Genomic DNA, 11,712 nt, shown 5'->3' with positions numbered 1-11,712 from the left:
GCTGGAGCGAGCCCTGTGTGTGCATACAGTTGTACACGCATTGGCTCTATGCAGATGTTCACGAGAACGTGTGGAGATCACGAGAACGTGTGGTGCATGAAATTCTGCCCTGTCCGATGCATCCTAACCAACGAACAGGGTTAGCGCTTTTCAGAGCACTCTGTTCCGGCGAGGCTTTACATATCTCCGCCTATCTGGCGGATATGTGGACAACCCCTCATTTGCGAACGAAAAGCCGCGTGTGAACAGCTTCCAGCCGATGAATCAACCACGGAGCTGCGCTCTATGTGGCTTGCTGCTGTCCTGGTTGGCTTTTTGTTAACATAGAGGCGGTGACGGGGCATCACTTGCCTTGGCGACGAACTGTAATACTGTGAGGCAGCCGACTCTGTTGCTTAAAATATTTATCTACACGTATTTATAATATTTATTTTTTTAAAAAATCAGATACCAGGAGAAGGTCCCAAGTTCAGTCCCTGGCTTCTCCGGGGAAGAGGGGCAGATCCCCACCAGACACCCCCGAGGAGAGCTGCTGCCAGTCCGTGTAGACAAGAGAGGTGCAGTTGATGCACCAAGGCAAAAGGCAATAATCTCCAATGTTCGCGCCCCGAACATTCGATGGCGTCGGGGTGATCGGCCAATCACACCACGCGGAAGCTCCGACCGAATGACTTTCTCGGACTTTTTCAAAGAAGGAGGATCCGGAGCTTGTCTCGCCAGACTGAGGCGCCTATTCAACCCCGTATGGGTGGCTGCTGCCGTCGCCTCTGCTCTCACGCCCCCAGCCTAAACTGAGACCTATCCGGGTTATCCTACCCCTTTCTATTCCCCTCCCCTCCCAGCCCCATCCTTCCTGGGCTGTCATGCTAGGAAATTCCGCTTGGGGAGATTTCCCCAGACCTTGCTCATCTTCTTCTAGGGCGGAGTTTCCAAACCCTGCCACACGGGGTGCATGGGCCAGCCGGCGCCTCCTCTCTCCCCTCTCTCTCCGCCTCTCACTTATATAGCCCTAAACTCGCCCGAAATTAGAAGCCGCGTTTCAGCTAGCCCGGGCAGAGCAGAGCGCCAGGACCGAACCAGGGACAGCCGGACACTGTAAGTCCTTCATCTCCCGCGAAATCCCTGCGTTTTTCTCTTCATGCCTGATCTAAGAACTTTTCCTGGGGCCGTCAGTTCCGCGTGCCCTTGCTGGCCTTTCTCTCGATCATCTCCGCTTTTAGCCTCTTCTCTGCTGCGTTTAGTTGGTATCAAGTTCTTCCAGGAAGCTTAAAGTAAACAGAGAGGCTTGTGGTGGTCTCCTGCAATCGAAAACTATCCATATCGCTGCGAGGAGGGAGGGAGGGTCCACCCAGAACTCGTTTTTTCACTGTAGATGAGTCCAGAGGCCTCGGGAACGTTTCACAAAGGAATCCACTGATTACAGTGCAGCTCCAGCAGTAATTTTAGACCTGACCCATATGCACACCCCACTTTTGACCTTGAGTCCCCCAAATCCATGGGGTCTAGGAACATAGGAAGCTGCCATATACTGAGTCAGACCGTTGGTCTATCTAGCTCAGTATTGTCTTCACAGACTGGCAGTGGCTAGGTAAAAGGCTGGTTCACACGTCTGTGTGGAAGGATCGTGAGGTTGCCGCCGCTCACCATAAAGTCACCGTAGAGTCATTGCTTTATTGAAAGAAAGGAAAGATTGTGCTGTCAGTGGGTGTCAGCTTCTGGCAACCACAGAGCCATGTGGTTTTCTTGGTAGAATACAGGAGGGGTTTACCATTGCCTCCTCCCGCACAGAGATGATGCCCTTCAGCACCTTCCTATATTGCTGCTGCCCAGTATAGGTGTTTCCCATATTTTGCAAAACATACCAGTGGGGATTCGGATTCAAACTGACAGCCTCTTGCTCCCCAGACAAGTTGCTTCCCCGCTGCGCCTTTCGGTGGCTCCGTCGCTTTATTAGGGGCCACTAAAACATCACAACATCCCCAGCAAACGTTTGAGTTCTTCCCAGTTCTTCAGGCTGCATGTGAAGTGAAGTGGCAGGGAGAGGGAGGCATAATGGAAGAGCCACACGGTCTGCAGTTTGCGACAGCCTCAAGGTAGAGTGCCAACACCTTAATTTGGTTAGGATGTGTGCACGGAGGAAGACTGCACTTTTAATTAAGGGTTGGTCCAGCAATATGAAAAGTTCTAACTCCGCGGGTATGAAAAGTCCTTTCTGCTGTAATGAAGCTGCCTTCGGCAGAATCAGACTCAAACCGTTGGTCCATCTAACTCAGTATTGTCTACCCAGACTGGCAGCAGCTTCTCCTAGGTTGCAGGCAGAAGAATCTCACTTAGCCTCTCTGGAGATGCCAGGGAGGGAACTGGGAACTTCCTGCATACAAGCAAGCAATCAGGTGCGCTTCCCAGAGCAGCCCCATCCCCTAAAAGTGGGATATCTTACTCATGTAGTCTCCCATTCAACTGCAAACCAGGGCAGACCCTGCTTAGCAAAGGGAGCAATTCATGCTTGCTACCACAAGACCAGCTGGCCTTCATAAGACCAGCTCTCATCTGTAATGGCTCATTCACAGATTGAAGAAGGTCACCTCTGGATGCCGTGGGTGATGAGCAAGATATGTGGACCAACTTGATAGCTCTGCAAAATCCGAATGGCAATTGTTCCGATCCATCCTGGGGATGATTGTATCTGGGTGGATATTTTAAGGGACATAAATTGCCCTGTTTCAGACATTATACTGAACGTGCCTATAGGTTCCTGCACACGTGTACATAGGTTTGTGTGAATGACTGTGCATGCGTACATTTTAAAAGTGAACCAGGGAGCAGGTTGCCTCAAATGCAGAGAACAGACAGAAATTGCACCACTGTGTAAAATTTGGAATATTTCAAAGAAGATTGGGGACTATTTTTTACCTTACTTAAAGAACTATTTTTTCTAATATGGACTTTTCTGCAGTGTTTGAAATATAGTAATAACAGCAGGTTGGGTTGGGTAAAATCGAGTAGCAATGTGGAGTATGTATGTTTTGAATTATTATAGCAATGGCTTATATGTATAGTTAATGTGAACCACTCAGATAGGTAAGCGGGAAGTCAATATTTACTTAATTAAATAAATGAATGTAAAGCTATTGTAAAAGCCAATAAAAAATTTAAAATGCAAAAAAGAAAAAAGAAATTGCACCACTGTGCATGCGTACAGATCTGTGCATGCGTGCATACAATGTATTAATTATTATTTATTATTATTAATTAAATTTATAAACCACCCCATCCAGAGGCTCTGGGTGCCGATTGTATGTGAGTTGGACATTATGTAGAGCTTATATTGGTATAATACATATTATTGTATTATATTACAATATGATATAATGCAATTATTATTGTATAATACAATCGGTATAATACACTGATTGTATGTGAGTTGGACGTAATGTAGAGAATCAGGGGATAGTGTGTTGCGGTTCAGTGTGAGAGAACCAAATTTGAATTCTTGCTCAGCTTAGAGCTTTACAGTAGCCTGTTGCCATTTTCATATGTGAAACTTGGTTGCCTCAGAGCCTTCCTCATGCTTCTTATGTCTGATGTCTTTTCACATCTGACAAGACTAACATTAAAAAGCACATTTGAGTCTGTCTTAGGAACATAGGAGGCTGCCATATACTGAGTCAGACCACGGGTCCATCCAGCTCAGTATTGTCTACACAGACTGGCAGTGGCTTCTCCAAGGTTGCAGGCAGGAATCTCTCTCAGCCCTATCTTGGAGATGCAGCCAGGGAGGGAACTTGGAACCTTCTGCTCTTCCCAGAGTGGCCCCATCCCTTCAGGGGAATCTCTTACAGTGCTCGCACATGTAGTCTCCCATTCAAATGCAAAGCTTGCTTCGCAAAGGGGACAATTCATGCTTGCCACCTAATGGCACAGCGGGGAAATGACTTGACTAGCAAGCCAGAGGTTGCCGGTTCGAATCCCCGCTGGTGTGTTTCCCAGTCTGTGGGAAGCACCTATATTGGGCAGCATATAGGAAGAAGCTGAAAGGCATCATCTCAGACTGCGCGGGAGGAGGCAATGGTAAACCCCTCCTGTATTCTACCAAAGAAAAACCACAAGGCTCTGTGATTGCCAGGAGTCAGCACCGACTCGAGGGCACACTTTCCCTTACTACAAGACCAGCTCTCCTCCCACAGATTCCTTTCATCCAGGCTGTTTCCTTCTCCCCACAGTCACCTGCTGCCTACACATGACGCTTAAACAAGTCTTGCACTGTTGGTGCCAAGTGTGGTTGTTGTGAAGGTGAGAGTGGATTCAGAAGAAAGAGACCCCTAGAGGACAGTGTGAAGGTGGAATGAAATGTGGCCATCCAAAGCTTATGATTTGGTGCAATGGTATGAAAACCTCATTCCTTCTCCAGCTTGGGCATGCCACACTGCAGGGAAGTAGGAGCCAGCTTGAGCATTTTATTTATATTTGGGGCTCTGGGAGCAGCCGTACCTCAGTGGAAGAGCATAAGCTTTGCATGCAGAAGGTCTCAGGTCAGGTCCGATCTCTGGCATTTTCAGACTGGAGTAGGAAAGGCCACCTCCGTCCAAAGAACTCCTAAGTCCGTTCCCAACCCTTGAGTTAAAGCAAGGGCTCTCAAGCGTGAGGCCCCAGATGTTGTTTGACTCCAGCACTCACCATCCCCAGCCACAATGGCGAAAGGCCAAATCTGAGAACTCCCGATTGGGAACCTCTGAGTTAAAGCTGCTGTTGTGCCGTCGAGTCGGTGTCGACTCCTGGCGACCACAGAGCCCTGTGGTTTTTCTTTGGTAGAATACAGGAGATGTTTAGGAATATAGGAAGCAGCCATATACTGAGTCAAACCATTGATCTATCTAGCTCAGGATTGTCTTCACAGACTTGCAGCGGCTTTTCCAAGTTTGCAGGCAGGAATCTCTCTCAGCCCTATCTTGGAGATGCCAGGGAAGGAACTTGGAACCTAGATGCTCTTCCCAGAGCAGCTCCATCCCCTGAGGGGAATATCTTCCAGTGCTCACACTTCTAGTCTCCCATTCATGTGCAACCAGGGCAGACCCTGCTTAGCTAAGGGGACAAGTCATGCTTGCTACCACAAGACCAGCTCTCTTCTCCATTGCCATCTCCTGCACAGGAGATGATGCCTTTCAGCATCTTCCTGTATCACTGCTGCCCAATATAGGTGCTTCCCATAGTCTGGGAAACATACCAGCGGGGATTCGAACCAGCAACCTCTTGCTCCCTAGGTGAGTTACTTCCCCTGCACCATTAGGTGGCCTAAGTTAAAGTTAGGCTCTCCCAAATTTGAGAACCTCTGAGTTAAAAGATCAGTAGCTGGAAAAGGCTTCCCATTCCCCAAGATCCTGAAAAGCTGCTGCCAGTCAGAGTAGATGATACTGGACTAGATGGGCCAATGGTCTGACTCAGTATAAGGCAGCTTTCTTTGTTCTCTCAAAAATAAATCCCATTAAGCTTAATGAGGCTTAATGAGTAAGTGTGCTTAGGAATGCAGCCCAGGCCAACAGTTTACAGTTGTGTCACAGACCCATTTCAGTACAAATGTGCTTAAGCCTCCTGCAAAAAATGTCCTGATCCTTATTCATTTGGAAACAAAGGAGGCATTTGTAATGTGAATGAGCATCCTGGCCAGAGTATATATTTCTATTCTAAAGGCACTGAACTGCTTTGCATCTCATGCATGAGAGCACCAGCTTCTCAGCCTATCCTACCTCACAATCTGTGAGGTTCACGGTTCTGCCCTCAAAAGCAGAGAGCAAATAAGATGGTAAAGAAACATGTGTGCTGAAATGGGCAATAGAAATGAATGATAAAAGATACCTGTCATGTGCCATTGCTGTATCCACGGGGCTGCAGCTCAGTGATAGATTTCACATGTGGCATGCAGAGAGTCCCAATTTCAGTCTCTGGCATCTCCAAATAGATTCTTGTCTGAAATCTTGAAGAGCTGCTGCTGCCAGTCAGTGTAGATAATACTGAGCTAGATGGATGAATGGTCAGACTCAGCAGAAGGCAGCTGATGTTGTTCCTAGTAAGACCTCAGTGCTTATTAGGATAAAGGCTGTAGAAAATCAAAGCCACTTACTGTGACTCAGTACCAGTTGCATTGAGAATCACTGAACTATCCTGGAGTTGAATAAAAAGGCTGCTGGCTTTGAGAAAAGTGGCTCAGCAGTTAGGTATCTTCTGCTGTTCCACAATCTGCATTCGCTCTTCCAAGAATCCAGTTATGAAAGAGCAGCAGCTGTGGATCTGCATTTGCTTAGAAATGAAAAAGAAAACACATTACAGAAGAAAGAATCTCTCAAGTCGCAAAAACACTCAGTTTAAATGAAATTGTTTTAAGTTTTTGTATGTGTATTTGTTTTATGCTATTGTTAACCGCCGAGAGACGAAAGTTTTGGGCAGTGTACAAATTAGAGAGAGAGAGAGAGAGAGAACATTCAGAAATGACTTCTTAGGAAATGGTGAAATGTTTGTATCTTTAAAAATAAAAAGTAGCCATTCCAAGCTTTTTGTAGATACTTTCCCGCACGCACGCACACACGCACACACACACACTTTATTTAAAGAGCTCTTTATGTTGTGGAGGATTTCCCTAAAGGATAGAGGAGGATATGAATTTGACATTGCTCTCTTCCCACAATTACAGCATGAGAAGTGTGGGAATGTGTCAGACATTTCACAGCTCTGTGCCCTTTCTTCCTTAGTCAGAGATGTTTCAAATATTGCCATTGATCTGGTTTGACTGAGTACATTCCAAGAGCCAAATCCAGTCAAAGTTAGGCACTTGCTTAAGACTTCAGTTGAAATCCTCAGGACATGATAAAAGTGCTTGACTTTGGCTGGACTGGACCCCTGACATTTTTTCCCTTTAGGGTTGTTATTTTCTTGTTGCATGGTGTGCAGGGGCGGATTAATGCATAGGCAAAGTAGGCACTCGCCTACAGTGGCAAATTTTGAGGAGCGGCAAATTTTTGACCCTCTGAAACAATCTCCCTCCCCCTCCCCACTCTTCACCACCCTTTCCCCCGATCTTTGCAGCTGGACTGCAAGAGAATGCCTACAGTTCTCTGCAAGGGACTTTCTCCAACTCCCTACACCCAAACAGCAGGATCCCTCCCTCTGCTTTTCCCCACTCATCCCCCTGAAAGGTTGCACCTTTCGGTTAGCTCCTTACTAACGTCTTCTCTCCAGAAACCGAAAGGTGCACGCTCTAGGATCCATGGACAAAAAATGTTTGGCACACAACCTTCACTTTTGGTTTTCGTTTGGACACCCCCACCAACCCCCACCATATTATTATTAACATTTTATATCCCGCTCTTCCTCCAAGGAGCCCAGAGCGGTGTACTCCATACTGAAGTTTCTCCTCACAACAACCCTGTGAAGTAGGTTAGGCTGAGAGAGAAGTGACTGGCCCAGAGTCACCCAGCAAGTCTCATGGCTGAATGGGGATTTGAACTCGGGTCTCCCCGGTCCCAGTCCAGCACTCTAACCACTATACCACACTGGCTCAATGCAGGGTATTGCGGGGCAGAAGCTTCCCACAGAATTAGGATGAGGCAAGTTCACACCCCTCTCCCCGCCCTGGACTTCTGGTGAATGTTTCCATGAGGACTACATGCACAGAAAGAAGATCCCAAGTCTCCGGGGCCAGACTGGGCGTGCATGTCCTAAAGCAGGGGGAGGGGCTGGCTTCCCCCACAAGTGCGCTTGGCTGGAAAGGAGACCCAGAGTTCCACATGAAGGTGGGTGGGTGGAGATTGCTCAGCAAGCACATTCAGAGGGAGGGAGTGCCTGCGATGAACCCTCCAAAGAGAAGGATGCTGAATCTCAAAAGCCATTGAGTGAATGGAGAGAAGAAGCAGGGAGGGGCAAGGCTCAGAAGACTTGGAAGAGTGGATGGAGAAGGGGAAAGGGGTAAAGGGGAGGGGGAGAAGGAGGCGGGGGAAGAGAGTGAATGGGAAAGGACTGCAAAAGGAAGAGAGTGAAGAAGAGAGGCAACGGCAGGAAAGAAGAGAGGATGGGGAGAGACGGAGGAGAGGTGGGGGGAAGCAGCCTTGCAAAAGCTATGTGTGTGTTGGGAGGGGGTTCTCCCTCCTCTCCCCTGCCAGGTGGTGTTTTGTTGAAGTGATGGGGGTCACTCCTTCGTCCAGGCTGGCAGCTCGTCACTTGCATGGCCAGCCCTTCGCGCAAGGCTCTTGCAGGCCTTGGTGTCAGGCAGGGGCGGATTATTTATTTAATATATTTTATTATTATTAAAAAATTTATACTGCCCTTCCAAAAGGCTCAGGGCGGTTTACATTAAAACACCATTAAGATCAATTAACAATTAAAACAGAAATGATAAAACTGCGTAAAATAATAACTAACAATTAAAACATCATAAAACACCAGTTCAATAGCTTTTGATTAAGCTTTTTGCCTCCCATAGCCTATGGGCCGCCGTCTCCCTCCTCTCCACAAAGCTTCTCTTCCACCCGCTTTCCTGCCGGACAGAGGGGGTGGCAAATCTCTGATTGCCTTTGGGCAACAAAAAGCTTAATCTGCCCCTGATGGTGTGCATCACAGGTTGGGGACTTGGCTGTTGTTGCCAGATCAGCCCGATTGGTCCTGAAGAGCTCCTCCAGTCAGAGCAGTGGAGGGCATCTTCTGGGTGCCCTGCTGATGCCCCAGTGATCTGCCACCGGAGGCAACACCTCATTCCGCCTCATGCAAGGACTGCCCCTGCAGATTCGGTCCCTGGTATGGTTTTTGCAAATTCCCCCCACAGCTCTCCACATCTCATACTATCCTGTTCCTGACTCAGAGGTAGGGTTCCCAGATGTGGACTTTTATCCTGGATTTGCAACTATTTAACCCCCCCCCACAACTATTTCTGTGCTAGAGGGGGGTTCCAGAGTTCCAATGATCCTGCTGCAAGCACCAAGTGCCAGCATGGTTAGAGTGCAGGACTAGGACCGGGGAGACCTGAGTTCAAATCCCCATTCAGCCATGAGACTTGCTGGGTGACTCTGGGCCAGTCACTTCTCTCTCAGCCTAGCCTACTTCACAGGGTTGTTGTGAAAGAGAAACTTAAGTATGTAGTACACCGCTCTGGGCTCCTTGGAGGAAGAGCGGGATATAAATGCAGTAATAATAATAATAATAATAATATAATTAAAAAGTGGCTCAAAACAATCAGCGGCTGTTACCCATTAGTAGGCCTATGGGAAACAATGGGTCTACTCATGTGTAACATTTGCTGGAGGCGCTGATTCATATGCAGTTGCTGTGCTGTTAATTCCCACCCCATTTCCCCAGCCACGTGTTTTTTGCAGCAGCATTTCCTCAGAGACCCTGTGACTAGTCCAGTGTGGCCCCAAGGAGGGACTTCTTCTTCTGACTGTGTCATGTGTCAGCCAGCAAGCTCCCTGCAGCTCAGGACCTGAAGCTTCACCTATATGCACCACTGTGGAGGGGAGGCTAGTGTTGCACGGTGGAGAAGGGGTGCGTTCCTCCCCTTCATGGGTTGCAAATCTGACTCCTGGTTCCAGTCAGAAGATGCCACCCTATGTATAATCATCCACTGTGCCCACCTGGGTGGTCTTGCATACTCCTATGTTTATGCTCTTTTAACTACCCTGTAACCTGCAATTTGCTCAGGTCTCAAATTATGAATATTTCCTCAGCAGGAGAAAAGAGGACCTTTCCTTACCTATGCGTGAAAGTAAATGGCTAACAATAACCATGTGCTTCTGGAAAATTTGGTGGCTTTTATACTTTCGAAACAGACAGAGGCCTGCTAACTGAGCAAAGAGGCACCTTTTTAAAGTAGTGGTTCTCTTTGTTTAGCAAGGGGAGAGCAACTGGTCCTATCCATCCCCAGCACAGCATCTCTCCAGTGGCTGTTGCTGATGTCTAGCTTTGTGTTTCTTTCTTTCTTTTTTTTAGACTTTGAGCCCTTTGGGGACAGAGAGCCATTTATTTTATTTATTTATATCTATGTATACTGCTTCTCAACAAAAGCCCCCCAATCAGTTTACATAGATATAAATAAATAAATTAAATGGCTCTCTGTCCCCAAATCTAAATTTTAAAAAAGACATGTCTCTTATTAGAGCCATAGCTAGATTTTTAGTGTAGCCACATGCCTATTTTTAATATTTTAAATCATTTTATGTTAGTAATGTATTTTAACCTCTTTTATATTTCTTATTGTATATTTTAAAATCATCTTATGATAGTCTTAGAGTGTAAAATCTATTGCTACTTAGGTTTTAAAATGTACTTTATGCTGGTCTGTGACCGTAATAAAGATTGATTGATATAGATATTTGTCATATTTGTAGATGTGCAAAGAGAAGGGTGGCAATGAGCAAATCTGCTATGGGGATGGAGTGAGACTGGGACAGGAAAGATATAGGAAACGGAGCAGGAGTGAAATAGAAAGCAGTAAGAGTGGAAAGAACGATACACTCTTGGATAATATCAGTGCTATATTTAGTTGTGAAGCAATGTGTTTTGGTATTGGACTAACCAATTAATATGAATCATTTTTAGGAAATCATATGAAGTGCCGATAGGAAATCTGATTTAAAGCAGTGATTTAAATCTGCTGGGTTTTTTTTCCTTTTTGATGTAAATGACCATTTAAATCGCTGCTTTAAATTGCCGTGATCTAAACTTATCTACCCTCCTTGAAAAGGATTCGCGAACACAGTAATCTTCTAAAATAAACATCACGTTGATTAATTTTCAGTGCAACGTTGGAAGTAAGTCTCACAGGCTGATATCCAGATGAAACCAACACTTAAACTGCCCACACTGCACTGGTGCTGGGGGAAAGGAAGGTTTTAGTTGATCTCCCTGCACTCTGAAGCCCTGACCTGTATACTTGCCAGAAATGTGTTCCTGTGGCACTGACTGCAACTCCTGACATGCCCAGCTGCAATGACCTTTGCCTGGGGATTTTGAGGGTTGTCGTCAAAAACATCTGGATATCTCTGCTACACCACCCTCGGGTTGACAGAATTGCCCCTCCCACCAGCACAACGTTAACAACATGAGCAGGGGGTTAGTCTGGAGGCCAGAGCCACTGTGTTCAGTGGGGCTTATTTCGGGGAATAACACACTAATGAATTGTGCATAGGACTTTCAGTTTTAACTTAAGCAGACTGATTAGAGAGTAAGCTTCACTGAGTACGCAGTACTCCAGGTGTGGCTGCGCCATAGTTTTGTATAAGGGCATTATAATATTAGCCGTTTTATTTTCAATCCCCTTCCTAATGATCCCTAGCATGGAATTGGCCTTTTTCACAGCTGCCGCACATTGAGTCGACACTTTCAACAAGCTGTCCACCATGACTCCAAGATCTCTCCCCTGGTCATTCACCAACAGCTCAGATCCTATCAGCAAATACTTGAAGTTGGGGTGTTTCATCCCAATGTGCATCAATTTGCACTTGCCAACATTGAACCGCATCTGCCACTTTGTCGCCCACTCCCCCAGTTTGGAGAGATCCTTTTGGAGCTCCTCACAATCCGTTTTGGATTTCACTACCCGAAAGAGTTTGCAATCATCTGCACATTTGGCCTCCTTGCTGCTTACCCCTGCTTCTAGATCATTTATGAATAAATTAAAAAGCACCGGTCCCAGTACAGATCCCTGGGGGACCCCACTTCTTACTTCCCTCC

The 11,712-nt window shown here is 46.6% G+C and overlaps 1 protein-coding gene across 3 annotated transcripts in view; it reads left to right on the top strand.

The window, feature by feature from the left end:
* The first annotated feature begins 964 nt into the window (after positions 1-964).
* The window catches only part of TNFAIP2 (TNF alpha induced protein 2), a 49,505-nt gene continuing 38,757 nt past the window's right edge, over positions 965-11,712 (top strand). Inside the window, exon 1 of one of the 3 annotated variants that reach the window (XM_053285466.1) lies at positions 965-1,095. The gene's annotated coding sequence lies outside the window, so the exon portion shown is untranslated. The remainder of the gene's footprint in view (positions 1,096-11,712) is intronic. The other 2 variants (XM_053285457.1, XM_053285476.1) reach the window with 2 other exon arrangements.

The sequence above is a fragment of the Hemicordylus capensis genome, chromosome 1 (assembly GCF_027244095.1).
Source record: "Hemicordylus capensis ecotype Gifberg chromosome 1, rHemCap1.1.pri, whole genome shotgun sequence".
Lineage (NCBI taxonomy): Eukaryota > Metazoa > Chordata > Lepidosauria > Squamata > Cordylidae > Hemicordylus > Hemicordylus capensis.
This window is presented reverse-complemented; position numbering and strand designations above follow the sequence as displayed.